Raw genomic sequence first — 21,556 nt, 5'->3', positions numbered from 1 at the left:
TTGGGTGCATGCAATTGGAATTTGTAGAATGATTCCAAATATCTGGCAAATTCCTTCTATTTCCTCACTACGTCTCCTGAATCGGTCTTCACTTCTCGGACAATCATATTCTCTCTCTCCCTACTCCTGAGCCACGTTAGTAGTTTGCCTATTCTGTTCACCCCTCGGTGAAGACGTTTCTATTTTGCCAGATAGAATGTTCTTGCCTCGTGTTTGGCTACTGTCTTGTACTCTGCCATCTTTAGATCCATCTCCACCTTTCCTGAGGGGATCAGAGACACTGCTTATTCCCTCTCCAGCTGAACCAATTTTCTTTCCAGGTTGGCTAGTCTAACGCACCTCTCACGTCTGTCTCATAACTCTCCAGGGATGAGAACCCTAACCGTGACCTCATACAATATGCTTTCCATAGTACTAGCGTGTTCTTCACAGAGTGCTGATTTTCGTCAAAATAGTATCTTGTTGCTTTATCTAAACGCTTAACTTATTGCTTGTTGGCAAGGTGCCATGTTTCCATTTTCCACGGCCCATTGGGTTTCGGTGCCTTATTAATTAACATTGCTATCAAGGGGGAATGGTCACTGAGGCCCCTAGCTAGGTAGTACACATCACTGAATCTGGAATGTGGGTCACTAGTGGTGAGTAGGTAATCTATCTGTGAGTGTATATTGTGGACACCGGAGAGGAAGAAATACTCTTTCCTCTGGGTGGAGAGATCGCCATACATCACATAAGCCCAGTGCCTGTGTGAAATCTGCCTGTTTCCCTCTAGTGGCCTTCTCTCTCTCAACCTAAACACTCATCAGGTCCATTGTGGTATCAATTACCAGGTTAAAACCAACCCCAAGCAACACCAGCTCTGGCCTGGCCTCCATCAGTACGCCATCCATTTTCCGCAGTGCTTCCATCTGCAGTCCCAGGGGGTTTGGGTGGGGGTCATATACTTTAGTCAATAGGATTTCTTGTACCTTGTGTTCACCCAGGACTGTAATGTCAGGACCCCACATGAGCCCGAAGTATATTTCACATAGCCAGCCAGTCCGTATCTCCCTCACTCTGTGCAATTGTATTGCCTATCTTTTAAATGTGTCTCATGCAGATACACAAGGCCAGTTTGTTTCTATTAAGGGCTCTTTGCACTAGACCAGTGGTTCCCAACCTGTGGTCCGGGGACCGTGGGGGTCCGCAAAGCCTTCTCAGGGGGTCCGCGAGAGCCTAGAAAATTAAAAAATATTAACAAATATTGACAAATATTGACAAATTAGGTCCCCAGCTTCCAGTAATGACTCAGGCGGGGGTCCCCGGATTCCCAGGATAATTCCGTGGGGGTCCCTGGGTTCCATTAATGTTAAAGTGGGGGGGCCACAGAAACCAAAAGGCTGGGAACCACTGCACTAGACTCCTCTTCACTTTGTTAACAGTCCAAGATATTAATGCCAAAGATTGTATGTGTATGTCATGGTGTAAATAATTTATCAGGGTGAGCAATTTCTAAGGCCTACTGGCCCAGTCTGGCAAGAGAACTGGCAAATAGTTGTTCCGTTCATTCAGAGACCAAGTGACCAATTAAGATACCTTTAAAATCTATTTTAATCTTGTCACATTTGCTGTGTGTTCAATGACAAAGGTCAAAAGACAGCTTATGTCTTCTTACAAACAGGTGCTTATTTTATTCTGTACAGTGGTGTTTACTTGATGTTCTCAGACTGCAAACTGAAAGGATTTTGTAAACATGAACCGTCTTGACAATCATGTTGTGGTACGGAGTGTAAAATTAAAGTCTGTCAGATTTGTTAGCAACATTTAAATTGCTTGTAAATGAACTGTGCAAGTATTTACAAATATTTCAGTAATTAGAAAAGCATATTTTGTCTAATGAAGTGTGATAGAATGAAAGATTTAAAGGATCAAAACAAATCAGGACACTTTAGTTGGTGAAATGCAAATGCAAAATATTAGCTGAACCTCAGACTTACACATATTGTTTGTATGCTAGACAATTTTACCTGAAAAACTACATGTCATCAGGAAAGCCTGTGGCCAATTCAAATTAAAATGTGAAGTTTGCAAATGATTGCATTCTGGGGCGTGGCTGAAGAGGCCAAGATGGCAGGGGCGAGCTGATTGAGCTCCGTGCCACGATCCCGGCATCCTAATGATTATTTCTTGATGGTGGGTGGCTATCGAGACCCTAACTGCACACCATTGTGGCGGGCATTGCCAGGGAGCCATCTCGGCTGACTTTAGGCACTGCCCAGGTCCAGAAGACATACTTTCACTGTTGCCCTGCTCTGAGTACCAGGCCACGTGGCACTCATGAAGAGCCTGGTGTGGTCTTTGGATGGAGCCACTGGGCCTTACCAGGCCTGCCATCGGTTGGAGGCGGTAAGCTGGTGGAGCCACCCGACCTACATCTGCACACCGCTTGGCCTCGGGGGCACACCGCTAACTGTGGCCTGCTCCGACTGTCGCATTTCAATGTTGGGCCGCGAGGCGCTCACACAGAGCCTGGTGTTGTCTCTGGGTGGAGCTACTGGGCCCGAACAAGGCTTGGTTGGAGGTGGTGGGCTGGTGGAGGAGCCTGACCTGCATTTGTGTGCCACTGGGCCCCAGGGACACAAGCATACCAGCGGCCCAATTTGACTCCTACACTTCGATGTGACTCAGAGGAGAACCGCGCTCGCTGACCCCTAGAGCACCATTGCTACCTGTTCCCCTGTCCTGGCAATTGCACACTGCTGATTTGCGGGCCTATCCCACAGCTCCAGTTTCATATCACATATCCAGGGCACCAGCCCAGGCTGTCGGCCGGCTACAGCTTACTGCTGCTGTGACTGCTTTCAATAAAGGACCTTGGCCTACCATGGTGAGACTGATTTTTACTTATCCAGTTTGCTGGGGCACATACATTGATGGATTCTGCTGTCCTCTACTCTGTGCCGAGTCAGTGCACGAATGCATTCACAGTCTCTACAACCCCCATTTTTTCCTCCTTGACACTGACAAAGGCATTACTGTTGTATGTGTACTGCGCCTTTCCTGTTGGTAGCACATCTCATTCACTATCAGGGAGAGGATATTGTCTTGAATGAAGCACGCACACAGGACAATTTGGCAGTTGACAATGTCAGACTTATGGTGTTCCCGGACTATAAGCTGGCGGTTCAACTGAATCATCACACGTTCCTTGACAACAAACGCAAACTGAGGGAGCACCATATTCTATATGCACTCCTCTTCCCAGCCCGTCTCTATGCCCACACTGATGGCACATAGTTCTTCAATGACCCAAAAGTTGCTAGGTCTTGGAGGGAAAGCCATAGAATTGTGAGACCCGGCCTCACTGCGGTTCCACCCAAACAGACATCAACTGAAGGGAAGAAATGCAAGAAGCGTGCACAGCACTAGCCCTTGGCACCCCCTTGTGTGCTCAGCTTCCCGAACCTGGAGGAAGTAAGGCAATGTAGATGGCGGCAGACTTCATGACCCAATACCACACTACAGTGCGGACGAAGACAGATCTAAATCATTGGAAGACGAAGACCTTTACATCCGACATTATTGACCTGAGCACTGATGCCTTTGCTGGCTCCTCAAACAATATCTTTTAACATGTAGCTTGAGTGAATTTGAGTGTTTAATTTGTTTGATTTTACCTTTTTGAAGATGTTCGAGGAATATTTCCAGACTCAATTGTTTTTTGCTATTGTTCTCTGAATCCTTTTATGGGCTTCCTGGGTTGTCCCTGGCATCTTTGAGACACTTGCTCAAGATCACTTCACTTTCTCATATTTAATGGGGGTCTAGGTGGTCACCCCAGTCTCTTTCTCTCTTTTTTCCACTTTATATGGGACGTGATCCTGTTTGAAATGTTACTTCCCCGCTAAACCAGCCTTTTACCACCGGCCCTGCAGCTTTACTGGTTTGGGCATGTACCTGTTGTACCCCTGCTCTCAATGGTATTATGTGTGTGTTGTTCTTATGCTGCATTCTTGTTTCTCTATTGTTGTAACCTGCATTTGCTAACATATAATACTCTTGGACAGTACCCACCCGGGGAGACCTCGGATCTTGCACCGTCAGACAACACACCATGGCAGCCACTAACATCATCACTTAGAATGTGAGAGGTATACTTACTCAAAGTGGAACAAGCCCCGTTCCTTCACGCTCTATCAATTACTTTGGCCCGATGAAGTGACATACTAGGTGGGGATTTTAACACCGCCCTTGATGCGAGACTGGACCGCTCCTTTCCGTGCCTATCCCACACTGTGACTACCTCTACTGTACATACCCTTACCACATGGTTAAAACAATGGGAGCTGTTGGGTGTGTGGCACCACTGAAACATTAACCTAGAGTGTGTTCCTTTTACTCATATGCGCATGGCCTCCATGTCTGCACTGATAAGCTTGTTTGTACCCACAACATTATCCCCCCATATTACACATGCAGAATATCTTGGCCGCACACACTCTGACCATTACCTGCTATGAATGCAGTTATGCTAGGAACATGTCTCCCTGCCTATACCCACTTAAGAGGCTGCAGGCATGTACACTGAAGGACCTCCCCCTCCCTCGTTACATGCTTCAATCAACAATAATATCGCGGAGTACTTGGATATTAACTCTGGTACCACCTCTTCTCCTTTAATATAATGGGGCGCATTTAAAGCGTCTATTTGCGGGAACAGGGTGGGTAATGCACAAAACCTGCGCAGTCATCTCACTAAAGACATATTTCACTTGGAGTCTCGCCTGTTAGGACTTGAGAAATTAGCACGGTGCTCAAATACCGCCCAGGAGCAATTACACAAGTCCAGGTGTGAACAAATTGCTCTGTTGGAAAGGCTGCGTTGTCTTAATTATGCTCTGCGCACTAAGTGAACATATACAGAAGCGGACCACCCTGGATTACAGGTAGCATGGCTGATACGACAGGAAGTAGTCAGGCACCCTATCATGCCTATGCGTTTGAGTGAGGGGCAGTTACTTTGCCACCATTTCCACCCTCAGAGTTAACTGGACTAAATCGTATCTCTTCCACTTTAGCAATAATACCCCAGACCCAATTTACAATGTAAATAGGACAACGCACCTGGCAACCATCTACATTTTGTAACCTGGGGATTCAGATCTACCACACCTGTAGACCTCTTTCGGGGCAATCTGGTTCTTGCAGTCTATATGGTGCAGGTACAGATTTCATTCTGGCAACCTCTGTCACTAACACTGGTGGGAAGAGTGGCGCAATGAAAACGGTTGTATTGCAGAGACTCTTGCATTACTTTGCCAATCTTCCTCTCTTTATACACCAGTCCTCCTTTTGTTCATTGGAATAGCTGATAGGTGTTTGTATCTGGCACAATACCCATCGCAGAGTAGCACTTCACAAACTTTATCTCCCTCTGGGTTGTGGTGGGCTCAATGTACCTAATCTCGAAATGTATTATCTGGCCTCCCAACTACAGTGAGTGGTACACTGGTTTGCAAGCTGCAAACTAGCAAATATACAGGTGCTACTTCCTCACTGGGAGTTGGAATGGTTATATACCATTTTCCATTCCCTCACTAAGGCACCACAGCTGAGTACACCTTTTCTTCAGGTCGCTCATCAATGCTTTCATAGGGCCCTGTTTATCATGAGGTCAACTCGGTCTTACGCCTGAGAACTGCCACTACTTGGTCTGAGCGTGGGCGACGGTGAGCCTTCTTTAGAGAATCAGCATTATCGCATGCAGCAGGAAAACACGGTTTAGGCGATTTATATTGTGACTGAACTCTCTCATTCATAGAGGAACTAATGACCAACTTTGAACTTCTGCCGGACAATTTCTGTTGCATGCTTCTTTTATTGGAGTGTTGGGCCGATCATGGGGAGAAGGGCAAATGGAACCCTGGCAACATCTTGCCATTCAATACCTACATGTCTAAAGTGCGGGCAGCCATCAGACCCGATGGTTGGCTGGTGCCTTGCATACGCACATGGCCGTTCCCCTCACAACACTGCGTGGACAATGGGAAGCAGACCTTGGGTGCGCATATACGGATAGCAAATGGCAAACTATTGTGCCTTACCCTGCCTCAGTGTCCTGAAATGCTTGTTTTCAATTAATGCAATTCTATATAATACACAGAGCTTATTTAACTCCAAGCAAATAAACTATTATTTCAATCATATGGACGCTGCCTATCCTCGTTGCCTAACCCCTGATGTGGAGTTACTGCACATGCTCTGGTCCTGCCGGTCCCTGACAAACTATTGGAAGGATGTCACTACACACTTGACATGCTGTATGGGTAATACTGTAACTTACACTAGGGAAGTATGCATTGTGGTCCTCAGCCGTCTTGCTAAACAAGTACAGAACAGCAACATGGTTTGCCGACTTAACCCTCATTTCGGCAAAAAGGCTGATCACTCGTAATTGAAAGCTTCGACCACCGCAGGCTGCCATGGGGTGGGTTCTGTGTTGGCATGGGGCCAAGCGGATAGCATAAAATGCAGGGAAGATGGGTGCACTTCTGGGTAAACTATGTGAGGATATACCAGCTTCTCAGCACCCCTCGAGGACTCTTGTGGTCCATATTCCCACCTACCCCACACACACTGCAGCACCTGTACTTGGCCACAACTGTGGCTCTATCGATACTTACAACTGATCTGGGAAACCACAGTGGAGTCCTCCGGAGCCATGACTCTCAAGACACTTTATTTTTGTCACCTTGAGCGAATACAGGTTGATACTATTTTGTATTATATTGTATTTACGAATTGGTTCATTATAGTTATTAACAATTATATCATTTGCCATCTCTGAATTGCAACGGACCTTCATCATATGTACTCCGATTTACACTTTGATACATTCACCACTGCTCTTGACGTGGTCCTAATTGTCATTAGTATACAGTCGCTTGGTACGTGACGTTGCATGCCACTATGCCTGGTACACATGGTGTTTTGGACACATGAAATGTGTAAAGGATTGCGTGAAGCACACGTATTGCATAGCAATGGAAAAAAAATGCAAAAATGTGAAAAAATGGCGAAAGAAAAAAATTCTGACAAAAATTAGTGTGCTACCCCATCATTCTTTGGTACTATAATTATTAAAAGAGAGAGTTTTGAAACATCAATTGCAAAACATTCCTGCCCCCACCATAATAACAATGCTATTAGTGAACTAAGAGGCAGTAAGTCAGGGTTCACGTGTACTCTATATGTGGGCAACATCCTTAATATACATGGAGAAAAAGGTTAGTCTAATAAATCAAAGAGTTTTTGCACAGCAGACATGCTGAACTCACATACTTAGAGGTGCTCTCATATGTGAATCAAAAAGATGGTTGTGAAATAAACTATTTGTCTAGAATCACACATTTTGAGGCCAGTTTATGGGTCAAGCATGTTACAGTTAGGTCGAGTAGATTGTTCAAGTCACTAAAGCGGCTAGGTTACATTTTTATGATTGTAATGCCTGTGTAGGGCAGAAAACTGCTGCACTCCAGTCTTGACAGATTTGAAAAGAGAACAAAGCTAAGCAAGATATACCACTTGCCTGTGTTTAGTCAAGCAAGAAGCATAACGACTGCAGACCGTGTCTCTGACAGTAGTGTCCCAGAGCAGGTCATGGGACACTGTGTCAAAGGTGGGGATAAGTCAAGCAGAACCAATGCTGCTAGACCTCCAGTATCCAATATCATACAGATGTCATTAGTAACTTTTACAAAAACAGTTTAGTGCTGATATTCTTACTAAAGCCAGACTGCACTGAATGAAAGAAGAGATGATCTTCCCGGTAGGATGTCAAGTAGGAGTTAATAACATACTCAGGAACATTACAGATCATCGGAACCAAGGAAATCAGGCCACAGAATAGAAGGATAAACATCTGATTTTTTTTTTTTTTTTTTTTTTTATTGTCTTCAAACAAAATCACCAAGGCTGACTTCTGGAAGACCGTGACAACAAAAGAAACTAGAGATTCATTAAAACAACAGGTTATAACGGTGCTACCAACAGGCACAATCTTTTGTAGGTGCCATAATGGACTTGACTAATGGAGAGAATACAAAAGGTAGTTAAAGTCAGCTTACTCAAAACCTGATCTGGAGTTGCAGGTGTGAAATCTGTTCATGCGGGTGCTAAAGGAGAGGAGGTGACACGCTGGTAAACTGAAGTAGGAGATACATATATAAATAATAATGAACGGCTCTTGACCGAGTGCATATGGATTCAGACTAGTGCAGTAAAACTTCACAAATTCCAATCCTTTTTTGAGTGCAAGCAGGCGGACATATTTGTCCACTGAGCAGAAGGGCAAGAAGAAGTGTAACAGAAATAAAAGGAAGGGATAACTTTTGCTGAAGAGTTTTAGAGCACCAGCCCCCACTGTCACAAAAGACGTTGTGGTGCTTTAGCCTGAGCACCATGTGACTGTAAGTTTCCCAAAAAAATGTTTTCCGGTCAAAAATTCTCAGATCTGCAATACAACAGTTTTCCATTATTTTCATGAGAAGTTGTCATGTGATCGAAACTTTCTGCACAAGGCGGTTTGGTTCTACCAGCCCAATTTTCAAGAACTTACTAACAGTCCTGGTCAAGAGAGAAGATACATTCCAGCAACAGAAAAATCTGCAGATGATTCATTCATTTCTTTAACGACACTAGTCAGCTCATAGCAGGGGTTTAGTTATGTTAATGCCCTAATACTACAGTTTCTTATTTTTTAAATGTGCCCAAGAGATGTTGAATTTTTTAGTCAAAGACATGTAAAATATTTCTGAGTCAGATGCACTGACTTCTTGCCTGACAGAAAATTGTTTTGCTTTGGAAGAAATTGTCAAACATCACATTTGTCTATCCTCATCTCTATTTTAGTTACTTGAAAGTATGACTCTTTCAATATTTAAAATAATATTGTATTCTTTTGTTTCTCAGAAATAAAAGCAACTTTTGAAAAGCTCCAGCGCTGTACTTACATTTCTGTAATGTGTATTTGTGTGGTGTATGCTTGTTGATGTAATTTTGTGATTTACTGTTTTTTTTAAAGGTTTAAATGGTAGAAATTGCTTTGAACCGGGTTCCCAAAAGTAATTCAGTGGAAGTCCACAGAAATAAAAAAAATATATATATATATATATATATAATTGCTGTACTAGACAACTCAATGTGTGGAAGCATTGGAGATGCGAGGACATATGGTATGAAAAAAGGCAGAGAGAGTGAAGCCTCCACTTCATGCCAGGATACACTGTAGTCAGAGCACAGCAGGGATGTAGAATAATGTGAATCAATGCACAGTTGTGAAGCGGGGGAGTAGGCAACAAACACTATCTGGAAAGCTACTAATTTAAAAAGAAGCACTGCTGAAGTGATAGCCAGGGCTAGAGATCCCTGGGTGTAATCAGTGGGCCACTAGCAAATCACAATACTGAAGCCAAGTATGGGAAAATTGGGAAGAAATTATAAGAGATCAACAGGAAGAACAGCTAGGCAATTTTCCTAGGCCATGTGGAATCCCAAAACTAGTTTTTCAAGTCTATCTACCTCCAAAGGTGGTTGACATTTTGAAAACAGCTTACTAATAAGAGTTAACAGAAGACAGTATTAAGAGCACCTGAAAAGGGAATCATCACAAAGTCTGACAAATCCTGTACACTTCCAGTGCTTGTTTGCTGCTGCTTCTGGTTTTGCGCAAGCTTGCAGAATAGTGGTGCAAACACTAGAAAACCCAATAGCTTTGTGAGGTCATGCATCTAGTCACAATATGGCAGGATTCTTTGAAGTATAGAAAATAATGTTCAAACAGACGCCGCTCCTGTGAACAGCTTTGCCAATGCTTGTAAACTCATGTCACAAGCATAGAAAGCCAAGAACATAACACATCCCCACTTCCCAAAGACAAAATTGTGATTACCTCTCTGAGCGTTTTTCCCTCAACAATTCTTCTTCCTTAAAGTCCTGTCCCCAAACTACAACTTACTCCACAATCCCTTCTTCTTAGCACCATCCTTGCACATCCAATAAATTCAATGCCATTCTTACCTTTCTTCCTTATTTTTTCAAATGGTAACTTTGATACCATAATGAATATATGTGTGAGTTTTGTGGCCTATTGAGCATACAGTGAGGCGTAATTCAGGATACTATTAAAGCAGGTTTGAAAAAAAACAAAAAAGAGAAAATATCTGTATGAAACTCTTAGGCTGTGGGATATAAATACCTTGAAGTACAGAAGCATTACCTCACCCCCCTCATAAACATAACATGGATAGAGAACTCTAATAATTAGGTAATGGTATATATACCAATTTGAAAAGCCAAAAGGAAACTAATCACCGAAACTGTGTGGACTGCTGCAGTTTTGTGGTCATTGCGCCTAAATTCTAAATAAAAAGTGTAAGAGATATAAAATGTATTCTCCTATTTGGGATGTCTAACTGTTTTAGGGACATGGGTAGAAAGTTTGTTAGGGTGCTTGAGGTCTGTGTTCATGGTATGAATGTTGGGTAGTAGAGTTTCTGGAGTCGATAGTTCATGTACAGAAAATATGTATTACCCTATTAATAAATGTTTGATACCATTATACTGCATGAAACCTCCCATTTCATGTTACCCAAGTTGTGTACAGTTGTCTTTTACCAATCCTCCTCCTAACACTTTCCTCTTTAATAATGCATTTAGAAACGTACTCAATTGGCGTATAACCTTGCAAAACAACTCACAAATCTGGCCAGTGAGAACAAACATTGGCAAAGCTAACGGGTCGCACCTTAGAGACTTATTGTCTCTGCTCATGTATTTTATTTATGCTCTGCGGCATCAAAACAGGTGATGTACAGCATAAAATAATGTTTTTTTAAAAAGCAATAAAATAATAAGCATTATGACACAACCGTAGCACTGAGTCATACTGTAGGCGCCTGCATATGTTAAACAAAAATGAGAAGCAAGGAAATTTGACAAGGAGGCCAACAAATTGCAAGCAATGGACAGGCTTCAAGCTCACTATAAAGTTAACAAAATGTCTTGCAATTGACTGTGCATTCGCTGTCACGTGACCTGAAAATGATCAACCACCACAAAGACATATTTATGAACATCACTTAAGACACCAAATGGTCGGAGGTGGCTAATGAAATCTTCGTCCATTGTCCACCCGAATCATTATACTACCTTGTAACCATGCTTAACCACGGTCTGAGATTGATCATTACATCAACAAGACACACAACACAGAAATTTCCCTTCGACACATTCAGCTATTCCCAGCCACCAAAATCCATTTGCACCCTCATTCCACCCATGAAGGGATTTCCTTCACGTGCAAGAGACAATTACCCTCGCGTGCAGACTCTGTTGGCAATTTTTATAGCCTTGTCTAACACACTTTTTCAAGTTACCAATATTTCTTCTAGTAGTTTGAGAATCGATATTTTGTGCACCAAATGATCCCTAATCATTTTGTCAAGGAACTAATGATAATTACAGGTAGAAGCTGACGTTCGTAAAACAGAAACAAAAGCACCAACAGGCTCCACTAGCAGCTGACCTCTTCCTAGTTACATGTTATGAGAACAACTGGTGTGATTGAGATGGGAAGGAAAGAAAGAGAAATAAAACATGCAGGACACACACTTCCACCAATTTCTAAAGCTCAAATCGCACACAAAAATGCAAATAGAAAACCAGATGCCTAGTGTAGTGAATAGTGTATATTGAAAGGGGACAAAGCTATGCCTCTTAAATCTGATATACCAGGGCCTAGACAAATATACAACTCTTAAGTGCCAAGGTGAAATATGACCTTTAAATTCCAGAATTATTCAAATCAGAGGAGTGTATTAATACCAGACTACTAGAAAAACACAGATTCCGTTGCTTTCACAATGGGGACCCTGCTCATGTGGATAGTTTGCCAATCCGATGTTGTTCTGTTTTTATGGACATGATCTATACTGTATGAAATAACAAGTGGATTTTTTTTTTAACGTTTTGCACTTTAAGGAATCAATGTAGTAAAGGTATTTTGTGCATTAGAAAAACACATGCTAGGAAAAGCATGTATTACTTCTAGCGAAGTCCAAATCAATTAGCTCTAAATGTGCATATAGCTGGAATCCTAGAAAGGAATGAATTAACCTCCACCACCCCCATCTTAAAGTAGCACAATTTATACTGTAACATGTAACTATACGAACTACCATCACAAAAGATGAAGTACTCCCAGTGCCTTTAGGCATTTCTTATGATAGCAGATTAACAAAGTGCTTTTGAGTAGGTAAATACAATCATTTATTATAAGAGTGTGTGGGTTATTAGTCCAGGGACACAACACATGCAACTTTCTCATCTACCTCATTAATCTAAATGGCACAACCACCTCCCATTCTATCATTCAAATTTTAATTTAACAGTGTTGTTCACAACTCATCATCCAAACCTCCCTGAGGTACCCCTCTTCCATCTCAATCTTCTAAATTACTTAATCATCTCATGGGGCTCTCCATCTTCAGACTTCCAATTTTAGCTTGACAATATTTTCTGCAGTTGGCATCAGCAACTCCCCGGCGCACCTCCTGGATAAACGAGGCACCTCCTGGGGTATTCAGGAATTGTACAGGAAGGAAGAGTTCTGCTGGAAAACTACAAACCCAGCAACAATATTAGAAATTATGTTTCTTAAAGATATGATAAATAACTATGATGTATTCTGCTGGGAGGTAAAAGTAATAACGACTGAACTGCACGGTTTTAAGGGTAATAACAAAAACAACTAAAAGATTTAAAAAACAGAAGTCGCGGCCACATGCTTAGAACCAAGGCCCATCAACCATACTCATCTTAAATTCATCCTTTATAAGAGACGTCATAGATGTAGCACACTTAAGCCATTTGCCTCTTACTCACTGAACAGTGGAATCTTAAAAGCCTAACAAGTTCTCATTTGACAGCTACAGAGATCATAGTCTTGGGTGCAACAATATATAAAATAGCGTGATCAACCCGCAACTTAACATTACCGAAATAAAATGTGCCATTTCAAACTGAACAAAAAATAACCAAAAGCAGGCTACTGTAAAGGTGGTGTGAGCACAATATCTTCCCATCTCCCAGGTAAGGACCTGATATTTTGCAATATCTTTGATCTTTTTGCATGTCAGCCTGACATCTGGAGGGACCCATTTCTACCATAACAGCACATCTCCTCTTGATGCATTACTGCATCAATAAATTGTATTTATTTTTTACTTGTTTTATTGAATTTTCAAGCCTGATAAAACAAAGGCATCAAATGGGTAGGCAGGCATAGTAATACATTACAACATGCTCCATACTACTAAAACATGTTGCATTCTTCATGCAAGTCATAGAAACTTAAGTCAAGTCCGCCCCCATAGAAAAGACAGAAAAAATAAACTCAATATACGGAAACACTTGATGTGCCACATATACTTAAGCCCAATAGCGTGTATCCAGCTGCTTCCTTCTGTTCAATGCTCCAACTAGGAGTCTGGCTCGCACTGGGTAAAATACCAGATAAATGCTCCCCTTCAGACACCTTACTCTTCCGAATAATACAGCAATAGCCTACCAATAACTACACAAAACCGCAAACTCAATCATACCTTACAAAATCCTTCAAGCTAATCAGTACCCCATGGCACTCCACTGAGATTTCCACATATAAATTTGAGAATCAGGAAATTCCTTGCTACAATGTACTTCTTTGTGACCTCATCATACATCACAAGACTATAACCGCATTTGGTAGTCCTATACCCTTTACATTTCTCTGCTATGAAATACAACCAGATGGGTAGAGTTATTTTTGGTAAAGGTTTTATGTAGTAAGCGGTGCCTGAGCATTCTAAGCTGCTTTTACTTGAAAGTGTAGAACGAAGGTTCCTCTAGACATCATTGTTTCTTGTGCCCTACTTAAGAAGAAAGGGTTTTTCCATCATCTTTTGTTTTCCACTATTTACACTTACCAGCAAAGAAAGTGGGTCAGTGCCATCATCAGAGCATGGTTGTGTTATTTTATGTGTCTTCATATGATGTATTTTCAGCTATTGATAAGCCTTGCAATGACAAGCAAGTTTAGTACATCCCTGACCTAATTTTTTGGATTCCATTGCAGAGAATCGAGTGGTGTTACAAGGTTGTGTTATCAATGCGATTGATTTTCTGGACTATGTTGGGCAGCTGTTAATTGCTCTGTTTGGCAATGCACTGTTGTCTGAAGGCAAAGACTGAAACTTTGGCTGAATGCTGTTGTAGGTGTATTGATATCCAAGTGGTACATGTGGCCAGTGTCAGATGTGCAAGAGGTGTTCTAATCTGTTGATAGAGGTTGTGTGTGTCATTTAGTCAAAGTTGTTTGGCACATATTAAAGTATTTTTTTTTTTAAAGGGGGAAGCCCACCTGCTCTTTGGGGCTCTCCAGAAATTCTATTCTTAAAGAAAAGCAGTAAAAAAACTGGGGCGACTTGTGATCAGATTAGGACAAAGAATCTTATTTAAAAAAATAAAAAAGCAATAAAGCATTATCAAAAGGCAATTAAAACTCCTCGAAGTGCTTTCTTTGCAGGTTGAATTAAATCAGCCAACAGCTCCTCTCAAGAAATTTTCAAAATTGCAGTCTTTTTAGAATCCTAAAGTTTGCACTCAGCTTCAAGTATTTTTTGGAGGAACAGATTCTAAAAACCCATCCCGGTTTGTCCGTGCCTCTGGCAGAAACATCCACTATGTTCATTGGCAGTGTGATGCAGCCACCCAATCCTATTTCCTGCCATTTGACTAAATTTGGCCTTTTTTCCCCCATTGAAAAAAAATCGGTAGACTCTTTCATTCTGTAAATTAGGGCCTCCTGCAGATCTGTGTCCTCCAGCTATTCTTTGCGTGGTTAGCGACGTTATTGCTCGAGTGCAGGGGTCTTCAAACTAGACATGGGTCCCTCTGGGAGGGGCCTCAAGCGATCCTGGGAGGGGGGGGGGGGGGAATAGGAAGGCTCTGTCCAAAAGAAGCATTGTACAGATAGCAATGCTTTGTTTTAAGCAGAAATATGTTACTGCATTTTTGAAAAGGTAACAGTACTTAGCTGTAATGTTTAAATAAGACTAGATATATTTGAACATTGCCATCTTAATAAAATAATTGTGAAAAATTCTGAGAGGGGGCCCGATGATTTTTATTCTTCACCATTGGGAACATTAAAAAGTTTGAAAACCACTGTTCTGGTGTTTCAGCAGCCATTTAATTGCTCCTTGGCCTCTGCAAGAGTTCTTCCCTGTTGGTAAAGGACTAATGCGGTCCCCTCTTAAAAAAGCCATCTGCTAATCCTGAGGTTTTGTGGAACTTTCTTTTGCCTGCTGCATCAAAATTTTGGAAACAAATTAATTAATGTTCAGCTAACTTCATACCCGGAAGATACCACCCTCTCATTATACTCGGTCAGGATTCCATCAAGGTCATAGGATGAAAACAGCTCTTTTGAAGATTACAAGGACCATAAACAAAATGTTGGACGGAAAAAAATGCTGTTCTTATTTGACTTGATTTATCAGTAGCGTCTAGTACGGTCTCCTACCCTAACTATTACAATGAGTTTCTGAAGTTGGCATTTTCGGGACTGCTTGGGGATGGTGCAGATCTTTTCATGATGAGAGAGAACAAGGAGTGCAGGTTGCTCCTTGTGTCATCAAGAAGGAAGCTTGTCTTTGGGGTGCCTCACGGCTCCTCTGTGAGTTGTACTTTATTCAACATCTATCTGGCTCCCTGGACAAATTAATAGAATCGTATGACCTTAAGACTATCTCAGATCAAAACAAAGTAGGTCTAGGTTTGCTTGTATCAAGTATCAGAATGTTATGAGTGGCCTTATATGCATGAAAATCCAAAAGAGCCTACCATCAATGACCTTTCCCCATTCAAAATAAGTTTTAGCTCGTTGGACTACCAGTAGAAAATATTGGTAATTTAATCAAAAAAGGGGTTGGTTTATTGAGGGGGATAAAGCCTCTCTGGATTGACGGATGTCTTTACGGCAGAGGTCTTTAAAACAGAGGGCTTTGAGGGGGGAAGAGAAGCATCAAGCTGATAAGTGGTTTTTTTTTTGTTTAAGTTGAAAAAATTAGCATCATTAAATCACTTTGTAATGGGCCATCACTAACATCTTGTCATTTATACATTCGCTGGGAGTAGGTGTCAAAGGGGAAGGGACTTCAAACATTACTCAAACCTTTGTCCCCACCATTACTGACACTCACACTGTGGATACATTTACACTTTAGTAAGGTCTGACAGATCAGAATAGTATGTTTGGCAATCAAGTGTTTGATAACATTCTAAAGGGGGTAACAGAACGTAACTGTAATGTTTAAATATGTTTACACAGTCAATTTAATAAAATTATTGTGAAAAAATTTGGGGGGCAAGTTTTTTTTTTTTTTTTAACTGGGAGGGGTTATCAACATTTCCAGATTGAATGTATGTGCTTATATTAAATAATAATAATAATAATGTATTTAAATATGTTCTTAGCTACGAGTTGTCAAATTGAAATTAACTTTAAACTGATTGATAAAACCAAAAAATTCTGTGGATAAGATTATTGTTAAAATGGAAAGCACAAAGCCTCCCTCACTACCACTCCCTTAAAGTCTAGAAACAGTGTTTTCTGCCTTAACACTTTTTCAGGTACCATCATTTTCATTCAACAAATACACCATAATGAAACTGTTATCTTTATAACAATATGGCACTTTCCCTTATCATCCCGAATATGTCGACAACATATGCTCCAGACGGACAAATATTATTTGCACCACTATCCTAGGCTCAACTTATTTCTAGTTTCCTCGACCTGATTGGCATGAAAAGGGCCAACCATCAATCCTGACAGCACAATGTTCTATACCACTAACACTCACAGTAGGCGTGGTGGCCACATGCAGCTCTCCTGATCTTTACATGTGGTCCCCTGGTAAACAGAAGCAATCTGTCATTTATTTACTAGAAATAAGGCTAACAATAAAAAGATGTTAAATAAAACAGACCAGCATTTATTTAAAAGGTTGACTGTTGTTAAAGAAAGGAACTACTAAGTCCTGCACCACTTAACTTTAAGAGCACCTTCAGTTAAGAGACATCTTGCAGCAAAAGTGTACAAATATGATAAAGTCTCTTCAAAATTGAAAGTGTATTTAATTTAATTAATATACAGAACCGTTTCACTTTAGTACATAAGATTATCAGTGTATTGAGTAGTATTATTTTAAAAGCTATAGTTTTCAAACATGAAATTAGAGACATGAATTCTCCACCCGATCCCCAACCTGGACATAATGCCAATAGTTAACAAACGAGGCAAGTTAATTGTTATGTGCACTCGTTGTGTGATACGGGTTCCTATTATACATTTAAAAAAAATTATACTTTATTAATTCAAACACAAGAGAAGTTTTTATACAGCATGCATCCTGAAGTCACGTATTTCAGGATCTTCTTAAATGTGATAATGTAAAGAAAAAAAAAAAAGTCAAATAAAACAATTTCCTGGGATTATACACTTTGAAAGAACACAACGTGGTAAAATGGGGACGTTGGGCGTAATCCCAGGTTTTCTGGTTTCAAATTGTGCAATTGCAACTAGACCTATATGCTTTGCTTCTCCTATAGCCACCTTACCACCAACCCCACCTCCCCCAACTCACCCCTGGCCCGACCGCACCCTGCTGGCGTCAATGTGGCCCTTGGTCACATCACAGACCAAACTTTCAGGCCCGTGGGAAAATATTTAAGAGTACCCATGGTCTATACTAACATTAAATACACCTCAAGTATTAATCTTCAGCACCCTTCACAGCCCAATGATTACAATAGGTATTTCTTGACAACTTGGAACATTTTTCTCACTAAAAGTTCATTGCAAGAACATTTGTGCTGTGCATTACCAGCAACAACTGACCAGCTTTCGTAAAGAACAAGCTACATATGAAGAGGCATTTAATAGTCTATCGCAACAGAGTACCTGAACTCACCCCAAGCACTGCAAACCTGCTTCTTTCACATGCCACTTCAAAGGAAACACCAGCGTCATTCCATTCTACAGACAGTATACCACCGACCAAACACAAGAAATACACCTGTTGATCCATATCACCTAGTTGTGGCTCTCTTATCAATGGAAGCAACTATGCAATGGTTCTGCATGGACGCCCAAACGAAAACATGACAGAGTTAATACCATAAAGCACGTTATTTGGTGACCACAGGCGACCACTGACTCGTCCGATCCACGAATATTGGCGAACGAGTCTCGCCCTAGACTAGAGCATTAACAACCAAAACTATTCGTCCATCAACATAAAATGATTACAGGTGCGGGTGCTGAATGAAGTAACAAACACATGTATCACTGCTCTACGTCGATGCAGGCTTTTGTATCACCAAGGACAGAATCACATTAGGCGTGACCACCTACAACTGCCACTCGCTGCCAACTTAACATATGCAACAACCCAATAGCTAAATTTGTCTCAGCTGCTCTGGTCCGCAATTTAACTTCGTGGATCCCCATCAGTGAAAAGCGGGTGGGACCTTCCACAAGCATGAACTCAGTTTCATTACCACGACTGAGCTGTCCTCTCGACAGACACCGTATATTTCCGGACTCTGCTCTAATCTATGCAACACAGTGGAAGAAAGAGCCAGCGAGGATTTAGGCTTCCCTTCTCAATCCCATTAACGCCACTATTTTCCAGCGAGATGAATGTCTTCTTTGGGAATCGATAGTACCCCACAACTTTCTTTAAATGCTAGGATGGAGCAGTTTGAGGAAAATCCCGGAACACCAAGCAATCCCAAAACTGCAATGTAAAGTCACATCTCATTTCCTGGACCACGTTTACATTACTAGAGCCGCGGGAAGGAGCTCAGCTCCCCAGTGAACTAGTCTGTGGTCCACTGTATGGTTTCGGACACATAAGGAAATCAGCCAGCACTCGTTCCAATGCTAAGAAACGCTACCGACGCAAGTTATTAGCAGTCACAAGCGAGCTCAGCATTAGTACTACACGGATAGCGTATTTAAATCTAGGCAAAAGCATGTTAGGAAGGGTGCAAAGCAGCACTGCAAGGCAGACACTGGAGGTACATGCAGTAGGACTGAGGGAGCAAAGCGGCGGCTTGGCCTTTTGTTAGTTCCTGCATGTCTCTCCCCAATGTGCTTTCACACACACACAGACTACAGGAAAAGCACGCCAATGATGCACTGGACAATGGCGGCTCCCGCACAGGGCGCTCTGCATCTCCATCACTGGTTTCACATGGTTCACAATGCAGCGGGAGGGGGAACCTCTCCCCTCCTTCATGCAGACAGAACAGGTGTGCGGAGCCAAGCGTGGGGAGAAGCAGGGCACCGGTACACGTACCGCGGCGGGCGATCCTCAAGTCCGGAACCGGCGGCTGCAGCAAATTCAGACACAGACCTGAGCCGCCACAGCTCTGCCCGGCCCGACGCAGAGAACAACGCGCGATTCGATGACGACAGCGCGTCGCCGGTCAAGCTCCGCCCCCTTTAACCCGCTTTCATGATCAAAAGCTTCACGACAGTTATCCTTCCCCAAGTCACCTGGTATGATGTTTGTATGGGAGTGAGTGAGACAGCCAAGAGTTGTTAGGGGTTTGTTGAGGGTCATGGTGCACTTTTCAACTCCGGCATGTGCCAAGCTATGAGAAGACAGACCTTGGTTCCCTATTGCTTGTGTACATTTATAATATGAACGTATAGTTATCCCTTACTTTTAGTAATGTAATCGGCAAGAAAGCGAAACTTTCTTGAAGCGGAACTGTGTATGTAGTATATGTGCTGAGTTTATCTTTAATATGCTTTGTGTTTTTTTAAGTCATTATACTTTTGAGCAAACTATTTGCCATAGGTTGTGTAGGACTATTTGCATTTTATAACTAGCTTTTGCAATGCAATAGGTCACGCATTTTTTAGAGTTATAGCTATTTGTGTTGTGAATGACTATGGTGGTCATTACAACACTGGCGGTCGGTGTTAAAGCGGCGGTAAAACCGCAAACAGGCCGGCGGAAAAAAAAATAGAATCACGACCGTGGCGGAAACCGCCAACAAAGACAACCACTTTAACACTCCCACCGCCACGGCGGTATAAACAAACAGCGCGTTGGTCGCCACCAACAAACAGGCGGAGGACAATGTACCGCCCACAGTATCACAGCCTACCAATCTGCCATCTTTTCCAGGGCGGATTCCCCGCGAACAAAAATACGGCGGAAACAGGACTTCGAAGGGAAAACGCTCACCTCTACACACCCCATGAGGAATCAGGACGCCATGGAACCCGAGCTCCAGATCCTGCCAGGCCTTATCTTCTTGCTCCTCTACCAGGAGCACGAACGCCAGCGGCAAAGACCACGGTGAGTACAGCACCTACGACACAGGGGAGGGGGGAGGGAAAAAATTCGGAACACACACACGCAATACGCAACACCCCCACCCTCACCCACGACAACACACACACAAATACATATTGATACATTACAGTTACACCCCGCAACCCCCCGGAAGAATGCAAAGACAAAAGAAAATGAGTGTAACCATTGTAATATATTAAAATCCAGTACGCAAAAATATATATATACACTATAAACAAAATATACACCAAGAATAGTAGTCCATGTAGTGCTCCATTGAAGTCCGTGGAACACTGGGCCCACACGGTATGGGCGATGCCCACACTCAATCCCGAACATGACGGAGAGAACACTGCAGGGGCATCAGATAGCAATAAAACAGGCACCTCGGGGAAGGGAAAGGGGGGGCACCTCAGCCGGTTGAGTGCACGACGCCAAATCCATGAGGGGGCCACATGTCCACTGTTCCATCCTGGGGAGTGCAAAGCCACAGCCTCTCAAGTCTCTACAGTGGGTGGTTTGCCCACTGTTCCATCCTGGGGAGTGCAAAGCCACAGTCTCTCAAGTCTCTACAGTGGGTGGTTTGCCCACTGTTCCATCCTGCGGAGTGCAAAGCCACAGTCTCTCAAGTGGATGCCTTTCTCCACTGGTTCTGGAGGGGGCCTTGTGCCCAGAGTGCTTCATCCTGCCAAGGACAGAGGTAGTCGATGTGATACTCCACTGGTTCTGGAGGGGGCTTTGTGCCCAGAGTGCTTCATCCTGCCAAGGACAGAGGTAGTGGATGTAAATCTACACTGGTTCTGGAGGGGGCTTTGTGCCCAGAGTGCTTCATTCTGCTCATGACGGACTCAGTAGCGTCAGTGCCCTTGGCGCTCATGGGCCAGTGGTGCTTGTGGCGGCGGTGCCCTGTTCAGCGGAGCTTGTGGCGGCGGTGCCCTGTTCAGCGGTGCTTGTGGCGGCGGTGCCCTGTTCAGCGGTGCTAGTGGCGGCGGTGCCCTGTTCAGCGGTGCTAGTGGTGGCGGGGTCCTTTGCAGTGCCTCAGCTGCTGGCGGTCCCATCTGGCCCAGCGGGGCTGGTGCTGGCGGTCCTGTCTGGCCCAG

At 42.8% G+C, this 21,556-nt stretch overlaps 1 protein-coding gene across 2 annotated transcripts in view; it reads right to left on the bottom strand.

The window, feature by feature from the left end:
• The window catches only part of SMARCAD1 (SNF2 related chromatin remodeling ATPase with DExD box 1), a 690,140-nt gene extending 670,583 nt beyond the window's left edge, over positions 1 to 19,557 (bottom strand). The window contains exon 1 of one of the 2 annotated variants that reach the window (XM_069238045.1): positions 19,446 to 19,557. The gene's annotated coding sequence lies outside the window, so the exon portion shown is untranslated. The remainder of the gene's footprint in view (positions 1 to 19,445) is intronic. The other variant, XM_069238053.1, reaches the window with a different exon arrangement.
• Between the last annotated feature and the right edge of the window lie 1,999 nt (positions 19,558 to 21,556).

Source organism: Pleurodeles waltl, chromosome 1_2 (genome assembly GCF_031143425.1).
Source record: "Pleurodeles waltl isolate 20211129_DDA chromosome 1_2, aPleWal1.hap1.20221129, whole genome shotgun sequence".
NCBI classification, from domain to species: Eukaryota; Metazoa; Chordata; class Amphibia; order Caudata; family Salamandridae; genus Pleurodeles; species Pleurodeles waltl.
Note: the sequence above shows the minus strand (reverse complement) of the source record. Positions and strands in the feature narration are given on the sequence as shown.